This window comes from Phoca vitulina, unplaced genomic scaffold (genome assembly GCF_004348235.1).
Source record: "Phoca vitulina isolate PV1807 unplaced genomic scaffold, GSC_HSeal_1.0 scaffold30, whole genome shotgun sequence".
Classification (NCBI taxonomy): domain Eukaryota; kingdom Metazoa; phylum Chordata; class Mammalia; order Carnivora; family Phocidae; genus Phoca; species Phoca vitulina.
Window position 1 is genome coordinate 11,331,989 of NW_022589733.1, and position 22,731 is coordinate 11,354,719.

At 36.1% G+C, this 22,731-nt stretch overlaps 1 long non-coding RNA gene across 1 annotated transcript in view; it reads left to right on the forward strand.

Moving 5' to 3' along the window:
- LOC116644564 overlaps nucleotides 1–22,731 on the forward strand; it is a 1,160,270-nt gene that overhangs the window by 517,202 nt on the left and 620,337 nt on the right. The gene's annotated exons all lie outside the window — the stretch shown is intronic.

Genomic DNA, 22,731 nt, shown 5'->3' on the forward strand with positions numbered 1-22,731 from the left:
GATCTATGGCCGCCCAAACTATTGGTAACAGAGTCACCAAACGTGGACCCACTTTGGACCCAACAAAAGCCACATGAGTTAGCTCCAATACAACTATGCTGCAGTTTTGGAGGTAATCCCAAATTACCTCCCCAAAATACTCTAGGGTAGCTGACCAGAGAAGGTTTCTACCTAATGAAACCAGTTTACAAAGACCAGAAGAGGTGTTTGCTCCTTCAAATGCACAGTCAACAACACAGGGCCACACATATCATGAAGAGTCAGGCAAATAAGACACCACCAAAGGAAACTAACAAAGCTTTAGTAACTGACTCCAAAGAAATGGATATCTATGAATTACCTGATGAAAAATTCAAAGTAATAAAGAAACTCAATGAAATACAAGAGAACACAGATAGGCAACCACATGAAATCTTGAAAGCAATGTGTGAACAAAATAAAAAGTTTAATATTGAAATAGAAACCATGAGAAAGAACTAAACAGAAATCTTGGAGCTGAAGAATACAGTGACAGAACTGCCAAACTGAACAAAGAAAAATTAAGAGAGAAAATTCAGTAGAGAACTTCAACAACAGACTTGAACATATAGAAGAAAGAATCAGCTAACTCAAAGATAAATCATTTGAAATTAATCACAGGAATAAAAAGAAAAAAAGAATGAAAGGAGTGTAAAAGCCTATGTGAATTATAAAATACCATAAAGCAGATGAATATACACATCATGGGGGTCCCAAAGGAAAAGAGAAAGAGAAAGGGACAGAAAGCTTATTTAAAGAAATAATAGCTGTAGGCTTTACAAATCTTGAGAGATATGAACTTCCAGGTACATAAAACTCAAAGTACCTCAGGTAGGATAATGCAAAGATTATCTTGAAACACATAATCAAATCATTAAAAGTCAAAGACAGAAAGAATTGGAAATGGCAAGGGGAAAATGACTCATTACATCAATGCTACCAACCAAGAATACTCAACAAAGCTGTCCTTCAGAAATGAAGGCATGATAAAGATATTCTTAGACAAACAAAAGGTGAAGGAGTTCATCACTACTAGACCTGCCTTATAAGAAATGCCAAAGGGACCTCTTCAAATTGAAATGAAAGGACATTCAGTAACAACATGAAAATACATGAAAGTATAAAATTCACTGTTAAAGATAAACATATAGTCAAATTTAGAATACTTTAATCATGTAATGGTGCTGTGTAAATCACTTTTGTCTCTAGTATAAAAGTTAAAAGACAGGAGTATTAAAAATAATAACTACAATAATTTCTTATCTATAGTGATTTCTTAATGGATGCAAAATGTTAAAAGATGTAAACTGTGACAGAGCTTAAAATGTTAGGGGAGAAGTAAGAGTGTAGAGTTTTTATATGCAGTCGAGCTTAAGTTGTTATTAGCCTAAAATAGACTGTTATACATATAACATGTTTTATGTAAGCTTCATCATAACCACAAAGAAAAAACCTATAGTAGATAAACAAAAGATGAAAATAAAGGAATCAAAGCATACTATCACAAAAGGTCACCAGATCCCATAGGAAGACAGCAAGAGAGAAAGAAACAAAGAAACTACAGAATAGAAAAAACAAAATGGCAACAGTAAGTTCTTACCTATCAGTAATTACTTTAAATGTAAATTGGTTGAATCCTTCAATCAAGAGATAGGGAGTGTCTGGATGGATTAAAAAAAAGATCCAAAATATGCTGCCTATAAGAGATTCATTCAGCTTTAAGGATATACATAGACTCAAAATAAAGGGATGGAAAAGATATAGCATGTAAATGGTAATGAAAAGAGAGTGGGAATGGCTATACTTAATTCAGATAAAATAGACTTTCAGTTGAAATTGGTCACAATAGACAAAGAAGGTCACTATGTAATGATGGTGGGGTCAGTTCATCAAGAGGAAGTAACAACTGTAAATATGTATGCATGCAAGACTGAAGCACCCAAATATTTAAAACAAACATTACTGATACATCTTCAAAGGCTACTGAAGCAAAAGCAAAAATGAACTTTTGGGACTTCATCAAGATAAAAAGCTTCTGCACAGCAAAGGAAACAGTCAACAAAACAAAGAAGTAACCCACGGAATGGGAGAAAATATTTGCAAATGACACTACAGACAAAGTGCTGATTTCCAAGATCTATAAAGAACTTCTCAAACTCAACACCCAAAAAACAAATAATCAAGTCAAAAAATGGGCAGAAGACATGAACAGACACTTCTCCAAAGAAGACATACAAATGGCTAACAGACACATGAAAAAATGTTCATCATCATTAGCCATCAGGGAAATTCAAATCAAAACCACATTGAGATACCACCTTACACCAGTTAGAATGGCAAAAATTGACAAGGCAAGAAACAACAAATGTTGGAGAGGTTGTGGAGAAAGGGGAATCCTCTTAGGCTGTTGGTGGGAATGCAAGTTGGTACAACCACTTTGGAAAACAGTGTGGAGGTGCCTCAAAAAATTAAAAATAGAGCTACCCTATGACCCAGCAATTGCACTATTGGGTATTTACCCCAAAGACACAGATGTAGTGAAAAGAAGGGCCATATGCACCCCAATGTTCATAGCAGCAATGTCTGGAATAGCCAAACTGTGGAAAGAGCCAAGATGCCCTTCAACAGATGAATGGATAAAGAAGATGTGGTCCATATATACAATGGAATACTACTCAGCCATCAGAAAGGATGAATACCCAACTTTTACATCCAACATGGATAGGACTGGAGGAGATTATGCTAAGTGAAGTAAGTCAAGCAGAGAAAGTCAATTATCATATGGTTTCACTTATTTGTGGAACATTAAGAATAGCATGGAGGACATTAGGTGAAGGAAGGGAAAAATGAAGGGGGGGAAATCGGAGGGGGAGACAAACCATGAGAGACTATGGACTCTGAGAAACAAACTGAGGGTTTTAGAGGGGAGGGGGGTGGGGGGATGGGTTAACCCAGTGATGGGTATTAAGGAGGGCACATACTGCATGGAGCACTGGGTGTTATATGAAAACAATGAATCATGGGTCACCACATCAAAAACTAATGATGTATGGTGACTAACATAACATAATAAAATAAAATTAAATAAATAAAACAAACATTACTGGAACTGAAGGGAGAATTAGAGAACAATACAATAGTAGCAGGGGACTTTAAACCCCACTTTCAATGATGGATAGATCAGCCAGACAGGAAATTAATGAGGAAATAGAGGGACTGAGCAACAGTATAGACCAGATGGGTCTAATAGACATTTATGGAACATTCCATTCAGTAGCACAAGAAAAATTTTCAAATGTACGTGGAACATTCTCCAGGATGGATCATATGTTGGGCCACATTTTAAGAAGATTGAAATCATATAGAGTATCTTTTCCAACCACAATAGTATTAAATTGATAACAAGAAGAAAATCGGAGAATTAAAAAATACATAGAAATTAGCAGACTGCTGGATGCCTGGTTGGCTCAGTTTGTAGAACATGCAACTCTTGATCTCAGGGTCATGAGTTCAAGCCCCATGTTGGGTGTGGAGCCAAAAAAGAAAGAAAGAGAAAGAGGGAGAGAAAGGGAGAGAGAAAGAGAAAAAGAGGGAGGGAGGAAAGGAGGATGAGAAGGGTGGGAGGGAGGGAGGAAAGAAGAATGCTAGAGTTTGCCTGGATGCAAATTATTGTCCATTATTTATATTAAAAAAAAAGAAAGAAGAAATTAGCACACTCCTGAACACCAATAGGTCAAGGAAGAAATAAGAATGGAAATTAAAAAAAAGTATCTTGAGACAAATGAAAATGGAAACAAAACATACTAAAACTTAAGAGATGCAGAAAAGTAGTTCTAAGAGGGAAATTTATAGTGATGATTGCCTACAGTGAGAAAAAGGAAAGATCCCAAATAAAACAATCTAATGTTATTCCCCAAGGAACTAGAAAAAGAAGAAACTAAGCCCAAAGTTAGAAGAAGGAAAGTAATAATAAAGACGAGAACAGAAATAAATGTAATAGAGACCAGAAAAAGTATAAAAAAAGACCAGTGATACTAAGAATTGGGTTTTTGAAAAAATAAACAAAATTGATAAACCTTTAGCTAGACTAAACAAGAAAATAAGATTGAGGATGCAAATAATTGAAAATAGTATGAATGAAAGAGGAGACATTACGGCTGATACCACAGAAATACAAAGGCTCATAAGAGATACTGTGAACAATTATGAATGAACAAGTTGGATAACCTACCAGAAATGGATACATTCCTAGAAAGATACAACCTACCAAGACTGAATCATGAAGAAATAGAAAATCTGAGCAGACCAAATTACTAGTAAGGAGATTGAATCAGTAATAACAAACAAACAAAACCTCCCAACACAGAAAATCCCAGAATCAGACAACTTTATTGGTAATCCTACCAAATGTTTAAAGAAGAATATCAATACTTCAAACTCTTCCAAAAATCTGAAGAGGAAAAACTTTCAAACTCATTTTATAAGGCCAGCATTACTTTTATATCAGAGCCAGACAAGGATACCAGAAAAAAAAGAAAATTACAGGTCAGCAGGTCTGATGCACATGGATGCAAAAATTCTCAGCAAAATACTAGCAAACCAAATTCAACAGCATATAAAAGGAACATACATAATGTTTTAGTGGGATTTATGTCCAGGATGCAAGGATGGTTCAACATATGCAAATCAATAAATGCAATATACCATATTAATAGAATAAAGCAAAAAGCCACATAATCATCTCAATGTATGTAGAAAAAGCATTTGACAAAATTCAGCATCCTTTCATGAAAAAAAAAAAACTCTTAAAAAATTAGGTAGAGAAAGAGTGTACCTCAACATAATAAAAGCCATATCTGACAAGGCCACAGCTAACATCACACTTAGTGGAGAAAAGCTAAAATCTTTTCCTCTAAAGTCAGGAATAAGGCAGGGGTGCTCATTTAACATAGTCCTGGAATTCCCGGGCAGAGCAATTAGGCAAGAAAAAGAAGCATTGAAATGAGAAAGGAAGAAATTAAATTGTCTCTGTTTACAGATGATATGATCTTATATATAGAAAAGTATAAAAACTCTACCAAAAAAACTGTTAGAACTGATTAGCTAAAGTTGCAGGATACAAAATCAATATGCAGAATCAGTTCTGTTATTCTATACACCAACAATGAACTATTGGAAAGAAATTAAGAAAGCAATCCAATTTACAATAGCATAAAAAACAATAAAATACTTAGGAATAATTTTAACTAAGGAGGTGAAAGACTATAACCTTTATAGTCTTTTTCTCTCATTACATATTTTTATTCAGAAGTGCAAAGGTTTAAAAATCATTCTGTTACATAAAGAATTCTATCTATAGAATGTTGCAATAAAGACTATAAATTCTCTGGGCAATGACATCGGGATGTGTTCCAGACAAAACCTTATCTAATACACAATCCATATGGCACTTGCCTGGAAGCAAAAACTTCAGAAAAATCAGAATATAGCCCAGGTGCTCTTCCACAGGGCACTCAATGAATCATCTTCAAACTCGATCACTATAGTTATGCTTCAGGGACAGTTTTATTCAGTGTGATCTGTATTAGCATGGAATTCCTTTCTTTTTCTATTTCTTTTATTAAAGTACTTATTTATGGTATTTTAATCTAAAACCCCATCTCTTAAGCTGCTGAATTTTAGCCACAATTCTTCATAGATCCTTTTTTTTTTTCTTTCCAAGTTTTTATTTAAATTCCAGTTAGCTAATGTAGTATAATATTAGTTTCGGGTGTAGAATTTAGTGATTCATCACTTCCATACAACACCTGGTTCTCATCACAAGCGCCCTCCTTAATTCCCATCACCTATTTAAACCATCTCCTCCCCTCTGGTAACTATCAGTTTGTTCTCTATAGTTAAGAGTCTTTTTCTTCGTTTGCCTCTCTTTTCCCCACATGTTCATTTGTTTTGTTTCTTAAATTCCACATATGAGTGAAATCATATGGTATTTGTCTTTCTCTGACTGATTTATTTTGCTTAGCATCATACACTCTAGCTCTAGCTCCATCCATGTCATTGCAAGTGGCAAGATTTCATTCTTTTTTTATGACTGAGTAATATTCCATTGTATATATGTACAATGTATATATGTACACATCTTTTTTTAAAAAAGATATTTATTTATTTGATAGAGAGAGAGGGAGAGAGTGCACAAGCAAGGGGAGAGGCAGAAGGAGAGGGAGAAGCAGGCTCCCCACTGAGCAGGAAGCCTGATGTGGGGCTCGATCCTAGGACCCTGGGAGGCAGATGCTTAACCGACTGAGCACTCAAGTGCCCCTGTACCACATCTTGTTTATTCATCAGTTGATGGACAGTTGGGCTCTTTCCATAATATGGCTATTGCTGATAATGTTGCTATGAACATCGGGGTGCATGTATCCCTTCAAATTAGTATTTTGGTATCCTTTGGGTAAATACCATGTAGTGCAATTACTGGATCATAGGGTAGTACCATACTGTCTTGATCACTATAGCTTTGTAGTATAACTTGAAGTCCAGAATTGTGATGCCTCCAGCTTTGCTTTTTCTTTTTCAAGGTTGCCTTTGTTATCCAGGGTCTATTGTGGTTCCATACAAATTTGAGGATTGTTTGTTCTAGCTCTGTGAAAAATGCTGTTGGTATTTTGATAGGGATTGCATTAAATGTATACATACAGATTATTTTAGGTAATATAGACATTTTAAAAATACTTGTTCTTCCAATCCATGAGCATGGAATGTTTTCCATTTCTTTGTGTCATCTTTAATTTCTTTCATCAATTTTATAGTTTTCAGAGTACAGATCTTTTACCTCTTTGATTAGGTTTATTCCTAGGTATCTTGTTGTTTTTGATGCAATTATAAATGGGATGGATTCCTTGATTTCTTTTTCTGCTGCTTCATTATTGATGTATAGAAATGCAACAGATTTCTGTATGTTGATTTTGTATCCTGTGACTTTACTGAATTTGTATATCAGTTCTATCAATTTTTTAGTGGAGTCTTTTGGGTTTTCTGTATAGAGTATCATGCCACTCTCTTCTGGCTTGCCAAATTTTTGTTGACAGATCTGCAGCTAGCCTTATGGGTCTTCCCTTATAAATTAGGGGCTTCTTTTGTTTTACTGCTTTTAGGATTTTTTTCTTTATCACTATGTTTTGTGACTTTAATTACAATATGTCTTGGTGTTGGCCTGCTTTTGTTGATTTTGTTGGGAGTTCTCTGTGCCTCTTGGATTTGGATGTCTGTTTCCTTCCCCAGATTAGGGAAGTTTTCAGCTATTACTTCCTCAAATAAATTTTCTACCCCCTTTTCTCTCTCTTCTTTCTGGGACTCCTATGATACAAATTTCATTACATTTGCTGGAGTCACTATGTTCCCTAAGTCTGTTGTTATGTTCCATATTCTTGTTTTTCTCCTTTGTTCAGCTTCATTATTTTCCACTATTTTATCTTCTATATCACTTATTCATTCCTCTCCTTCTTCCATCCTTGTGTTTATTGCATTTAGTCTGTTTGAAATCTCAATTACTGCTTTTTTCATTTCTAATTTTTTAAAATGTAAATTCAATTTAGTTAACATATAGTGTATTATTAGTTTCAGGGGTAGAATCAGTTGCATATAACACCCAGTGCTCATTACATCAAGTGCCCTCTTTAACACCCATCACCCATTTATCCCATCCACCCCCTGCACCTCACCTCTAGCAACCCTCAGTTTGTTTCCTAGACTTCAGTGTCTCTTATGGTTTGCCTCCCTCTCTGTTTTTATCTTATTTTATTTTCCCCTCCCTTCCCCTATGTTCATCTGTTTTGTTTCTTAAAATCCACATATGAGTGAAATCATATGGTATTTGTCTTTCTCTGATGGATTGTTTTTTAATTCTTGACTCTGTGGTAAGAGCTTCCCTGAAGTCTTCCATTTTTTCTCAAGCCCCATGAGTCTCCTTATGATTGTTGCTTTAAATTCTCCATCAGGCATGTTACTAATATCTGTTTCGATTAGATCTCTGGCCGTGACGTTATCTTGTTTCATTTGGGATGAATTCCTCTGTCTTGGCATTTTGTCTAAGTCTGTCTCCTTCTCTGTGTTAGAAAAGCCTGTTATGTTTCCTGCTCCTGAGAGTAATGGCTTTTTGAAGAAGAGGTCATACAGTTTCAAGGGCCTGGCTCTTCAGGGGTCTCCAGTGTGTGTTGCACGAGCTCTGCTTCCTGTGTTTTGGGGGCTCTATCCTTCAGGCCAGTCGTCTGCAGAGGCTCTCCTTGCCTGCAGTGGGCAGTGTTTGGACCTTGGTCAGAATGTGGCAAGTTTTAACTAGGTGTGCTCTGGTCTACTTGATACATGAGACCAGATGCTACTTCCCCTAGAACTGAAACCTTGGAGAATTCTATGGTCGGTAGGTGTGGTGTGTGTGGGGGTTTCTGCTGGTGTCCTAGGGTAGGGGCCCTAGAACTCCCAGGAGTTCCAGTTTGTTTGCCTTCCTTCTCTCTAGGAGCAGCTCAGTATACTCAGGGCTCTATCCCAGCCAAGCCTGATGACTTAAAACTCTAAACTTTAGGGACCTGGTGTGGCAAGGAACCTGCACTGGTCTTCTGGGGGAGGGTCTCAATGTGCTGGAACTGATGCAGTCCCAACCGAGAAGGGCAGTCATGCCAGAGTGCAGGAGTATGGGACTTGGAGCAAGCAGGTTAGGCAGCCAGTTAGGGCTGAGCTGCCCTTGGCAGGCAGCTCTGTGCCTGTGCTGAGGGATGGCTGAGGGAAATGGTGCCTGCCAGCTCTTTTGTCCCTGAAGAGGTGACTCTGTGAACCCCACCTTTCACAGATGCCCTCCATGAACAGCGAACAATCTCCCCACTGTGTGCCTTCAGTGTTCCTCAGATCATGCTGTTTGCTCTGGAGTTACTTGCCTGCTTTCTCTCCAGGAGTAGGGCAGCAGCCTCAGGGCTCTATCCCAGCCAAGACCACCGACCTCTAAAACTGTAGTCTTTGAGCCCTGCTGGTTGCAAAAAAAATCACAAAAATCAGCCCCTCTCGTTTTCCCAGCCAATGGCTTTGGGGGAAATGTTCTTACGTGTTCCCCTGTGTGCTCCCCTCTGTCTGTTTGTCTGTCTGTCTCTCTTTCTCCTTTCTTGGGGACCATGGCTTCCTCCCCTCCACAGCACCTGTGATCCATTTTTCCCCCAAACCAAGTCTCTGCACTCCCTACCTTCCTCATTGTGCCCTCTTCTGTCCTCCTAGTCGTGGAGTTTGTTCTGTCAGTCCTCAGGTTGATTTCTTGGGTATTCAGAATGAATAGCTGTGTTCTAGGGATGAGAGGAGCCTAGAGTCCTCAAACTCTACCACCATCTTAGCTCCCTTTATAGTCTTTACACTAAAACTATTAAGACATTGATGATAGAGATTGAAGGAGTTAAAAATAAATGGAAAGGTATTCCATGCTCATGGATTGGAAGAATTAATATTGTTAAAATGTCTATACACTACTCAAAATGATGAATAGATTCAACACAATCTCTATCAAAATGCTAATGGCATTTTTCACAGCTATAGAAAAAGCAGTCCTCAAATTCATTTGGAGTTGGCAACCTCGGCGACAACATGTATGAAATAAACCAGACTCAGAAAGACAAATACTGTATGGAATCTCATATATGTGAAATCTAAAAAGTTGAAGTTATAAAGCCAGAGAGCAGAATGGTGGTTGCCAGGGGCTGCAGGGAGATGTTGGTCAATGATACAAACTTCCAGTTAGAAGCTGAATAAGTTCTGAAGATCTAATGTACAAAATGGTGACTAGAGTTAATAACACTGTATTGTTTATATTTGCTAAGAGAATAGATCCTAAGCATTCACACCACATATACAAAAAATAACTATGTAAGCTGTTAATATACTCCATTATTATAATCATTTCATAATGTATATTATATTAAATCATCACATTGTACACCTTTAACAAAATGTTGTATAACCTAAAACAGATAAGAATAAAACTAAACAAAACAAAACCAAATCAAATAAAAATATGTTTGGTAAAAAATAATCACTAACCTCACACAACTCTTGGCATGTTGTTTTTCAGGGGCACTTGTAGCATATAGTCTCTCACTTACTGTTCAGAATAGTGAGAGACAGGTGTGAGGTTCAGAGAGGGAAGTAATTTACTTAATGACACAGAGCTGGTACATGAGATCATCAGAATTTGAACCCAGTCTAAATTATTTTTATCTCCCTTGTATATAGGTGGAAAGTGAGCCCAGGAGTGATTAAATTATTTATATTATCCTACCCTCTAGAGGGTTTGGTATGGTGATTTACAGAGGGTCTGTGCAAAACATGTATGTCTTCTGCATCCGTGTCTGGATTAAATGATTCAATGCTACACAATTTCTCAGAGGCCTCTGGCCACACAGGAATCTCAGCTATAGCTTGTGCTGCTGCATGAGCTTCGTCCTATGAAGCAAGAATGAGAAAGAATAAAGAATACCAGTGAAACAGATGGTCAGCGTATTGGTGGCTTTCTGTGAATGGAAGGCTCCAGGCTCCTGTGTGTAGAGGATGACCTGTGGGTTCTTGAAATCTGTACAGAGAACCTCGGTGGTGGAAGCTAAAGGCTTAGTGCTGTCATACTGGGTTGGAATCCTAGCTCTACCTTTGTGGGGGGTAGAATCTGTTTTAAGAAGGCAGTAATTCCTTTCTGGATCGTCTAAACACCAAATCAACACACAAAAACATTTGTTTAATTTTGCTTTTATTTTCAAAAGCTTGCTTTTATTTTCTTTTGAATTAACTTTATTTTACAATTTTTTAACCACAAATTTGGTTTTCAAAGTAAAATCTACAAAGCAAACTTCATTGGGAAAAATTTAGATTTCCTTTATATGTGTTTAATCATTTTGTTCCAGTGAGATTTCCACTCCTATTGTCGAGTGTTCTGATGTATATTCTTGTATATTTTTTGATGTTTATTACTTATTCATGTTTTATGGAAATTACAGTTAGAAGTATTATATGTATTAGAAAGAACTTGCTCATTTCTAATTTATTTATTTACTTATTTTACATTTATTTTTTAAAGATTTTATTTATTTATTTGACAGAGAGAGACAGTGAGAAAGGTAACACAAGCTGGGGAGAGGGAGAGGGAGAGGCAGGCTTCCCACAAAGCAGGGAGCCCGATGTGGGGCTTGATCCCATGACCCTGGGATCATGACCTGAGCCGGAGGCAGATGCTTAATGACTGAGCCACCCAGGTGCCCCTTATTTTACATTTTTAAAAGATAGTCAAGTTATCAGTATTTTTCTTTGTTGTCTCGAAAACCTTTCCCACTCAAGAATTATTTTCAGTGGCATGTTTTATTCCAGTAATAATATTTTATTTAACCTTATCTAAAATTTATTTTGGGGTACAAGTTATAGAAATACAGAATATTAGCCCTAAATTGTTATCCAGTTTTCTCCATACCATTTATTGAAATATTCATCTATACCCTATTGCCTGAATGCACCTTTATCATATGACACATCCCATGGGTTTTCAAGTCTATTTCAGAATCTCTTATCTTTTTTGTGGGTATGCCAAAATCAACATCTTTTAAAGCCCATATCTTTCTAATATATTTTGATATCTAATAAGGCAAGTCCTCCTCCATTACTCCCCTTTCTCAGAATATTTCTGGCTATCCTTGGATATCCAGTTTTCCACATCGACCATAGATTTGGTTGATTAAATTTCCTTCTCAATTGTCTTGATATTTTTGAGTAGGATCTTGGTAGTTTGAGTTGGTAATTTGTGTTAGGATGAGTTTTCTACTGGTAGTTTTTAAAATGTGTTTTCAGTTATTTGTTCACATTAACAATGTGGTAATAAACATTTATAACATCAAAATAGAACCCTAGGAGTCTAGGGTTATCTGTAATCCCATGTCAAAGGATATAGAGGCAAGTGTGTTTCTATGTATTGTAAATTTGCTTTCCTTGAAGGTTGTAGCAGGTGCACAAAAGCGCCTGTTTTTCCTTGCCTTCTGACCAGGACTGGATAGCTGAATATATTACGTCTAAGTATTTCAGAAATTTTCCCTATTCAAACATCATGAAGTATGATGGGAGTGAGACTCCCTGGTATAATTTGGAGGTTGTATCTTAAGTTTGTTTCCTTTAGTGTACTGATGAGAAAGTTACAGAAATGTTTGAGACCTGGTCAGAATTTTGCATTTAAGAAGGGATCAGTGATCAGGGCTCTTGGCTTATCAGCTAGAGGGGGAGTGTACCTGCACACGTGCAGATTCACATGATTTCCACCTCAGATGTTCTGTAGTTAGAATTCAGTCTGTCCCTCATAGATCTGCTGGAATGTCATCTACAAGCCACGAAGTAATAATGAGAGTTTTGATGATAGCAAAATTCTAGAATTTTAAGTAAAGACTGAATGTGAAATGGGATGTCAGCATTTCTTCTAGAGTAGAGCTTTCTAAAATTTAAGACAGAAAAAGAAAACAATAGTGACTAGATGTTTCTTTTTTACTTTGCTTCATTTAGTTGCAAATCCCTCTTTTTTTTTTTTTTTAGGAAATCAAAGATAAATTTTATTTAAAAAATAAAATACTATTCCACTAAACTTTTATTTTTTTTTGTTTTTCATCTTGCTTTTCTACATTTAAAACATTTTTTATTGTTATGTTAATCACCATACGTTACATCATTAGTTTTAGATGTAGTGTTCCATGATTCATTGTTTGTGCATAACACCCAGTGCTCCATGCAGAATGTGCCCTCTTTAAGGAAAAATATGTATCATGTCTATAATTTTTTTTCAAAAAAGATAACACTCAAACCAATGACAAATAAAAAGACTAAGGAAGAGTTCCATATAAATTTCATAGTTCATTGCTGTGATTATGACAAGAGGTATAGACATTTTTTTGGTATAAATATTTGAAATGTGATGGTATGTATATGAACAAAAATTCCAGGACCAGTCATAAATTATAACTATATAATTATTCCCTGACATAACTGATTTTTGCTAGGTGTACCAAATTGATTTGTGACAATGGCTTTAGCAGTGATACTGGTGAAATATTTACATTATAAAGTCTTGACAAATGGCAAAATTTCTTCAGTTTTTGGACATTAACTGTTTTGAGGATAGTGTCAGATACTCAAAAAGGCATGGAACATGAGCCAAACAGACAAAATATGGGCAACTTCCACCCAGCAAAATTGAAAATAAAAGAGACAAGCATTTTCAGATGACCTGTCATCAATCTGTGTTAACTTCCCATCAAATTCAGGAGGGGGCAAAAATGCCCTTTTGGTACTCTCCTTGACAAAGAAGCATCACTCTCTGACTTATGGGAATGAGTAAGTGCTTCGGAGAACTGCTCCAGCCAGAACTGGCTCTGAAGAATTATAAGCACATAAAAAAATATTTTCTTTAAGTGGCCTTCACAACCCCAGACTTCACAACAGCCTATTAGCTTTTGCTTTCAAGTGTCCTTAATTGATAGAATAAGTTTTCTTTAGAAACTACATTCAAATATCCTTTAAAAATGCTTTTATATGTGATTATGTTAATAGAGAATGCCAGTGATTTAAGGAGATGCTTATTAATTTTTGTTCTGTAATTATTTTCTTTTCTTTTGAATTTTCTTATATAGACTCATATTGCAATCAAAATGGGGCTGAGTTAGAATGCCAAAGATGTGACATAATTCACTAATTAAATCCTATTTATTGGCTGTCTACTTTTATCCGTAGTGCTTACTTAGAACTAAAAAAGATGAACACAGCCTATAAAACTCTTGGTCTCAAGGTCTCTTCAGTCTGGGGGAAGGAGACAATTAACTAAATGTCCAAGTTTATTTCAAATAACTCTATTTCACTATAATGTCCTTTCCAGGAAGGCAGTGACTTTGTCTATTTTGTTAACATGTGGTAGATGCTGGATAAATGTTTATCAAATGGATGAAGATCATGGTGTGATGGAAAATGACAAGAATGGAGGAGGGCTACTCCAATGTGGTGGTCAGGGATGTTCTCTTGAGAAGGTCATGGTTTTGCTGGGACTTGCAGGATCAGAAAGAGCCAATTATATGCTGGTGTAGACAGAGAGAACAGCACCCTAGAGCAAACAGCTGGTGCAAAGACCCTAAAACAAGAATGACCTTGGCAAGTTCAAGGAACAGCAATGCCACTGTGTAGGTAGTGAGGGCAGACAGATGAGGTTCATTTTTTCAAAAGTTGCTGGGGGATTTTATACAGGGTGGTAAAAGAATCTGATGTGCCCTTTAATGATAGGCCTCTGCAAGGAACAAGATTGGAAACAGGGGCTATTGTGGTAGTCTTGTGAGAGACTAAGTTGGAGTAGTGGTGTGGAGATGGAGAGAAGTCTGTTCAAAACAGTAGAGGTGACAGGACTTGCTGATGGTTTGAAAAAAAGACCACCTCCAGGATGCCTTCTTTAGGGTTTATACTCATAGGATTTTCATTCTTTTTCTGAGTTTCCTTAGTTACTAGGTGGTAGATATTTTCTAAAAATCTTCATAAGAAACTAAGTTATACATCTTTTGAAGAACATAAATGAAAAATGTATTGCACAAAGAATACTATCGACTCTACTGTCCGATACATAAGCAGGACTATATATTCTAGGAGATGGGGATGGCTGCGAATGGATTGAGAGAAGATTGAGGCATGTAGAAGCTTCATGACCTGTGCAGGGGCTTGATAAGGGAGGGCAGTTGGAAGAAGAGAACCGTGGAGCCCAAAATAGCACACTAAATTCTATTGTGCATGTGAAATAAAATGTAAAATGTCATTTATCTAAGATCTTAAAGGATTGCGACTTTCTACAGGGGCCAAACTGGAGAGCTGAGGGTTTGCTTCTGAAAGCAGCTACTTTGTAATTTTAATAATTTTACTTAGAAAGTCTTCCATAATATATTCCATAAGCCCTTGTTTCTAATTCAAATCTAATTTGAACTTATCCTGTTATAAGTGGACATTTTAATATGATAACAAGTACCATTTATTGAGTGCTCATTATGTGCTGGGCACTGTCTGAAACACTTTTCACTTGATCTTTTTTATAGCTTTTTAAAGTAATAACTATTTGTTATCCATATTTATTTATTTATTGGTTGGTTTATTTATTTATTAAGTTTTAATTTTCATTTCAGTAGTTAACATACAGTATTATATTAGTTTCAGGTGTACAATATAGTGATTCAACACTTCCATACCACACCCGATGCTCATCATGACAAGTGTGCTCCTTAATCCCCATCACGTATTTCACCCATCCCCCCACCTCCCCTCCCCTCTGATAACCATCAGTTTGTTCTCTATAGTTAAGAGTCTGTTTCTTGACTTGTTTCTCTCTCTTATTTTTTTTTCCTTTGTTTGTTTGTTTTTTCCCTAAATTCCACATGAGTGAAATTATATGGTATTTGTCTTTCTCTGACTGGCTTATTTCACTTAGCATTATACTCTCTAGCTCCATCCATGTCATTGCAAATGGCAAGATTTCATTCTTTTTATGGCTGAATAATATTCCACTATATATATATATATATATATATATATACACCCCTCATTTTTTAAGATGAGGAAATTGTGGCTCAGAAAGTGAAGTAACCTAAATGATGTTATACAGCTAATAAATGACAACACATAGAATTAACAAAAAGCCGTAGTAGTTTTAGAAAATTTATAGACTCCATTGAGTAAAGCATAAAATAATTAATCATCTCTCTCTCTCTAGCAGTCAGAACGCAATGACATTATCAATAATGTTCTATATATAATGGTCACTTTTTTTCCTTCCTTTCCCAAACAAAAGACCCTAGAGACCAAACGGAACTACAGTGCCACTTCATAGCCCATAAGAACTTGGTTATGCCAATGAAGAGACAGGCAAGGAGTTCAGAATTTGGAAAGAAAGCGATCTCTAGGATCACTCAGCTCAGTTAGCATTTTGCAAAGCACTTTGCTGTGGAGCAAAACTTGCCATTGGGAACAATAATAATGATTCAGATTACAAAACAATAACATAATTATAACAATAACGATTTAAATGAGAACAAAAAGAAGAAAGAAAAAAGGTAGGAGGAAAAGGAGAAAGAGAACAAAAAGGAGGAGGAGGAGAAAAGAAGAGGGAAGAGAAGGAAGAGGAGGTGGGGATGGGCAGGAGAGAAAGATTATTAGTCATTAAGTGAGATCTGTGAAGCAGGTACTGTGCTAAGTGCATTATGCACATCATCTCCTTTCATTCTTACAATCTTTCCCTTTTCTCACATGAAGTAACTGCACACAGAGGGGTTGGTAACTAGAAGAATGCCACATGGCTAGGAAATAACCATGTCTTAAATCCAGGTCCTTCTGATTCAAGACATTATGCTCTTAACTCTAATACATAAGGTCTGTGTATGGGGTAAGTCAAAAAGCAAAGAGTAATACTGTATCAAAAGTGACTTTATCTTTAGCTGAATTGGAAATTTTATGAGAATCCATTGTCTTCATTTGAATGTTCATTGCATATAAATATGTCCATTTTTGAATAGGGCATCACTGGTTTCCAGTTAGAGACCTTCAGGAGTAAACATATACAGATACCCACACCCCCACTCACATGTCTAAAACACTCTTCAGGGAATTATTTATTTCCTAACAACCAGAAGTCAAGATTCTTGATAACCACAGTGGACTAAGCCAAGGGATAAGTGCCATAGAGAATGCAATTTACTTCTGAATGGGCTGTAAATCCCCCTTAGAGTTTATGAAATTTGCTTTTTGATGGATTCATAATTCCCATTATATGATTTTTACATAGGAATTCCACTTGGTGTCACAGAGGTGTTTTTATACAGAAACATGGAAATAAGGAGTGTCTTAGATTGGGTTGCCCTACAATTAGACCCTGGGGTAAGGGGATGAGTGCAAAGAATTTGTCTTGGATGTGATGGAGAGAAGCAGGTTAGGGGAAGAGAGTAGTGAGGTGTGGAAGGAAAAGGATTGATAAAAAAAAAAATATCGAAAAAAGGCTATTTGTTCTGTATCTTCTATCAGTCATTGCTTGAGGGCCACTCCCTGAGGGCATTACCCCCAAGGGCTTCTGGCTGCTCTGTACCCATGGCATGAAGCAACCACTCCCTGACTCAAAAGCCCTCATGAAAAGGTCATAGATGCACAGGGGAATGTGTACAAGATTGAAAAGTGCTGAGGAGACACAGGCAGGGTGCCCATAGTGCCAGCTACATGTGTCCTCATCCAAGACAGTGGTAGCCCAAAGCGACGGCAGGTTTTAAGGAAAGGATCTACCTCTCTTCTGTGTAATCACATCCTCCCCTTCCTTCAAAATGTCACAATTTGTGTTAATGCTTTCCTTATTTTACTTTGTTGCTCAAGGAGCAGCCTTGAAATATAAGGGATAATTGAGTAATGCTAATTGTTGTTTTAATGTGGTTTTATCAAAAAATCAAATACCCTCAACAACAAATCAAATAACCACTGTTATGATTAAAACACTATGTAAGATAGCACAGTTAATGCAACGATGAATAAGATGGTCTTTATACTCTGAATATCTCCCAATTTTGGTGGGGAGAAGGTAAATATACAACGAACTAAAATAGAAGGCAAGATATATTCTATCTCCCATGTGAACTTTCCTCCATCAGTCCATTTGGGAATTATCAGCACTATCTGCTAAATTCCCATCTTACTTGGCACTGAGTCTTAAAGAAGAGTTGTGGAACTATAGATGAAAATGGTAGGAGAGGGTATTATGAGCAGGGTCTACGCAGTGAGGGAAAGCACTGATATGGGGGTGGCTCATCCTGACTTTGTTTCCATTCAGACTGGAATATGCTCCCTTCCTCATCTCTGTCAATTTAAGTTCATTGTGTTCCGTAGAAGATACTGAACCATTGAAGTGTACATAGTTGAACAGGGGAGTAGGAGTACCTTAACTGTGTCAAATTTGCTGGCATACAGTTATTTATAGTATTCTCTTTTTTTAATTTTTTTTATTTTTTATTTATTTATTTGAGAGAGCGAGAATGAGAGAGAGAGAGAGCATATGAGAGGGAGGAGGGTCAGAGGGAGAAGCAGACTCCCTGCTGAGCAGGAAGCCCGATGCGGGACTCGATCCCGGGACTCCAGGATCATGACCTGAGCCGAAGGCAGTCGCTTAACCAACTGAGCCACCCAGGCGCCCCTATTTATAGTATTCTTTTAAGTCTCTTGTATTAGGAGACCAGCTTATTACTCATTTTGATATTCTGAATGCTCTTTATGTGTGCTTTCTCCCGTTTTTCTTGATCAGACTTGGTAGGCTTGTTTCTTCAGATAAACTGATTTTGTTTTGTTGTAAATTTTAATATATATTTAATTAATTTCTACTCATATTATTTTAAATTACTTTTTTTTTTTTTTGGGTTCAGTCTGTTTTCTTTTTTTCTACATTCTCAATATGGAACCTTAATTTTCAGTCTCTCATTGTCTGACAAGTACTTTAACTCATGTTAAATGTTCTTTTTTATTGCCATTTTAAGTGTATCCCTACAACTTTCAAATATCTTCATTTTAACCATTGTTTTATTCTTTTTATTATGCCTACTTGTAATTTCGCAATTTGTTTATAAATTCTCATATGTTTTAAGTTTTCCCATGCATATGTACATACACATAAAAATATGTATGTTTATATATATCTGTATGCACATATATTACTTCTTGCTTTTGGCTTCTAATTTATTTCTTTTGTTGTATAAAGAGAAGTTCTCTGTGTTACTGCTCTTCTGAAATTTGGTGAGATCTTTGACAATGAACATTCTAAAACAAGTATGTCATATCTGTTGTTGAAATTGTTGTCCACAATATTCTAAATATGCCCATTATATCTACTCCATGAGCTTTTTGTTATTTACCTCTCAGGAGGCTTATTGTCCAGGTAAGCTATCAGCTATTAAGAGATATGGGTATTGTTTTCATCATCATGTTGATTTTTGAAATTTTCCTTTTTTGTGATTTAAAAATACTGAAATGAACTATTTCATTAGGTATGCACAATGACAAATACTAATTATATTATGACAATGTTCCTTTTTAAATGAAAAGCGTATATGTTTAGAGTGTATGACATGATGGTTTGATATACATATACAGAGTGAAATGATTATAGTCAAACTAAGTAATGTATCATCTCACATAGTTATCGTTTTTTTTGTGATGAGAGTACCTAAAATCTACTCTCATAGCATATTTCCAGTATTCAATATAGTATTAGTAACTATAGTCATCATACTATACATTGAATCTCTAGTTATTCATATCTATATATAAATCATCATCGTAAGAAAATATAAAGATTGAAAGAAAAAGAATAGGAGAGGGGAAAACATTAAAAAAATAAATAGCAAAATAATATAACAGAAAAATATTAATTAAAAATGCTTGGCTTGCTATATAAAAGAAAATAAAATTAAGACAAAAATCATTACTAGAAATAAAGAACGTTGTCATACGGATGAATGGATAAAGAAATTGTGACACACACACACACACACACACACACACACACACACTGGAATATTATTTAGCCTTAGAAAAAGGAGATTCTGCCATTTGCAACAACGTGGAGGACATTCTGCTAAGTGTAGTAAGCCAGACACAGAAAAGAACTGCATGATCTCACTTATATGTGGAATCTTAAAAAGTTGAATACATAGAAGCAGAGAGTAGAAAGTTGGTTACCAGGGCCAGGGAAGTAGGGAAAATGGGGTGATAGTGGTCAAAGGATACAAAGTTGTAGGATAAACACATACATTTATCATTAAGTTTGCCATCTTATATGGGCACAGTTTGTGGTGCCCCAAAACAATTAAAATAGTCACGTCAAAGATCACTGATGACACATCACCATAACAAATATGATAATAATGAAAAATTTGAAATTTATTTGGAGAATTACCAAAATGTGACACAGAGATGCGAAGTGAGCAAATAGTGTTTGGAAAATGGCTCCAATAGTCTTGCTTGAGGCAAGGTTGCCACAAATCTTCAATTTGAGAAAAACACAGTATCTGAGAAGTGCAATGAAATGAAGTGCAATAAAACAAGGTATGTCTGAATATGTTGCTGCTGCAAGTGACTTTTAATCAAATGCTGTTTTTAAAAATCAGCTGTCTTGGAGCACCTCGCTGGCTTAGTCAGAAGAGCATGCAACGCTTGATCTTGGGGTTGTGAGTTCAAGCCCCATGTTGGGCGTAGAGATTACTTAAAGATAAAAACTTTTAAAAATAAGAATCATCTGTCTTTTTTGTTTTTTCTCTGACTAGGATTAGATTTTCTTTTATTTATTGTCTAAGAAATATTCTTCTACAATCTGAGGTTCTTTGTCTTTTGCCAGTTTGGGGAAATTCTCAACCATTGTCTTTTTTGAATATTGCTTCTCACATCATCTTTTGTTTCAACTTCTAGAACTTGGAATAGGCATTTATGTTAGAACTTCTCATTCTGTCTTACCTGTCTCAGATTTTCTTTTGTATGCTCCATCTCTTTGTCTCTGTGCTTTATTCTGGATATTTTCCATAATTCTGTCTCCCAGTCAATGGATTTTCCCTATATGTGTCTTTTCTGCCATTTGGATTTTCTATCTATATAATGTATATGTCTCTATCTATATAATATATATGTATGAATATGTGTGTATATATATCTTTTTATTTTTTTTTAACTTGAAGGATCATTTTCAATTGTCTTTTTTTCTTATCTCATATTTTCAGTTTCCAGTTTTTGCTTCTTAAATATATCCTGCATAGAACTATTGTTTCTGGACCTTGTTACCACCTTGTTTTGTTATTTTTAATTATGAGCTTCTATTCTTTGGAACTTTATCTGTAGGTGCTTCCTGAGTCCTAGATGGGTTGTGTATACTTCCAGATGCCTGGGAGCATTGTCAACCTAAATCATTTAAATAAAATACTTTCTTTTTCCTTAAAGATTTTATTTATTTATTTGAGAAAGAGAGAAAAAGAGAGCATGAACTGGGGTGGGGGGCAGAGGCAGAGGGAGAAGCAGACTCCCCGCTGAGCAAGGAGCCCGACACTTGGCTCAATCCCAGGACCCTGAGATCATGACCTGAGCTGAAGGCAGACACTTAACTGAGCCACCAGGTGCCCCTTAAATTAAATTCTTGACTTGAATTTGTGTCTGAAGGCAAATGATGGCTGGTGAGTGATTATGCATCCTCATAGGAGATTTTGTTTTCTCCTCTATTTAAAGTTAGGCTTAAGATGATTTCCCTACCATTTTCCCTTGTAGGGATGATATTTTTTCCCCTAGTTTACAGTTTCACAGAAGGTCTGGCACCATGAAGATTCAGCACAATGTGGGAGATTTATGATCTTCTGTCCATGCTATGTGAATTTGGGGTCTTGTGTCTTGTGTTCTCAATGTGGTTATTAAAATCTTGCCTTACCCCTCTGGGTTCCAACTCCTCTTTTATTTTTGGATTCTGAGGGTTTCCCTTTAGTTAGCCAAAGGAGTTTTAGAAGTATATTATTCAGCACCTTTACGTATCATATAGTGGGGTAGTTTCTCAGCATATCTAATATGTTAATTGCCTAAAATAAAAGTCCTAGATTACTTTTTAATGTTTATTTTCCACATCTAAATTCTTTGGAAACTGGATCAGCTTAATTATATCTTTTGACAATTACCAAAGTGTCTGGGAGGTCAAAAAAAAAAAAAAAAGAACTTTCCGCCTTTTGCTGGATATTCCCTTCCTTTTCTACACGATGTGTCTTTTATGTATAACTTCCATCCTGATCTGAATTTATAAAGGAAAACTGATGACTAAATATTGATTAACTCTGGATCTCCAAGGGGGCAAGACAGTGGAGAGGAAGATGAATGCCTGTAATTCAGCAAGTTTCCCCATGCACATGGAGAACTTAGACTGATGCTTCCCGTGCTCTCTATCCTAACCATCTGTACTTGCTGTGCTTGGAAGTTCCTTTAAGACAACTCATAGTACAACCAGGAAGATGTGCAACCAGAAATGTTTCATAAAGAAATTCAAACTAATAATGCAAAGATTATAATATGTTTTGTTTCCTTGATTGTTCACAATGACTCTCTACTTTCTATATTCTTATTTTACAGTGCTAGCTTTATATTTTCTTTTCTGACTCTGCTATATAGATCACTACCCACCCCCTCATCATTCATTCCACCCCCCTCCCCTTAGAAATATCTTTCTTGAGAAGGAAAGTGACCCTGGATTTTGCCCTCAGGCTGTCTTCACTACTTAGTGAAGATTTGATAATGTGTGGTTTTCGTCTCTAAACTAGTAATTTTAATTATACTCCCACTGGCCTCCCTGTGCAACATCCTCCACTCTAGCTTTAACAATTGCCACAGAATAAACTTCTAACTTAAAGATATCAGTGAGGGTAATATTGTATTTTTCGATTGTGATTAGGCTTGTTGCTTTGCTTTGCATTAGTTTTAAAAGCAACCGTAGAAAAGAGAACACCCACAAGACCTCGCAAATTGGATCAGTTGTGTATACTGCTGATATTCTGGAATCCTGTCACCCATCTTACTAATTTATACTTGGGGAGTAGGCAATTTTCAGATTTTATTTTGAGATGATAAACTGTAATGGATCTAAACATATGAAGATAC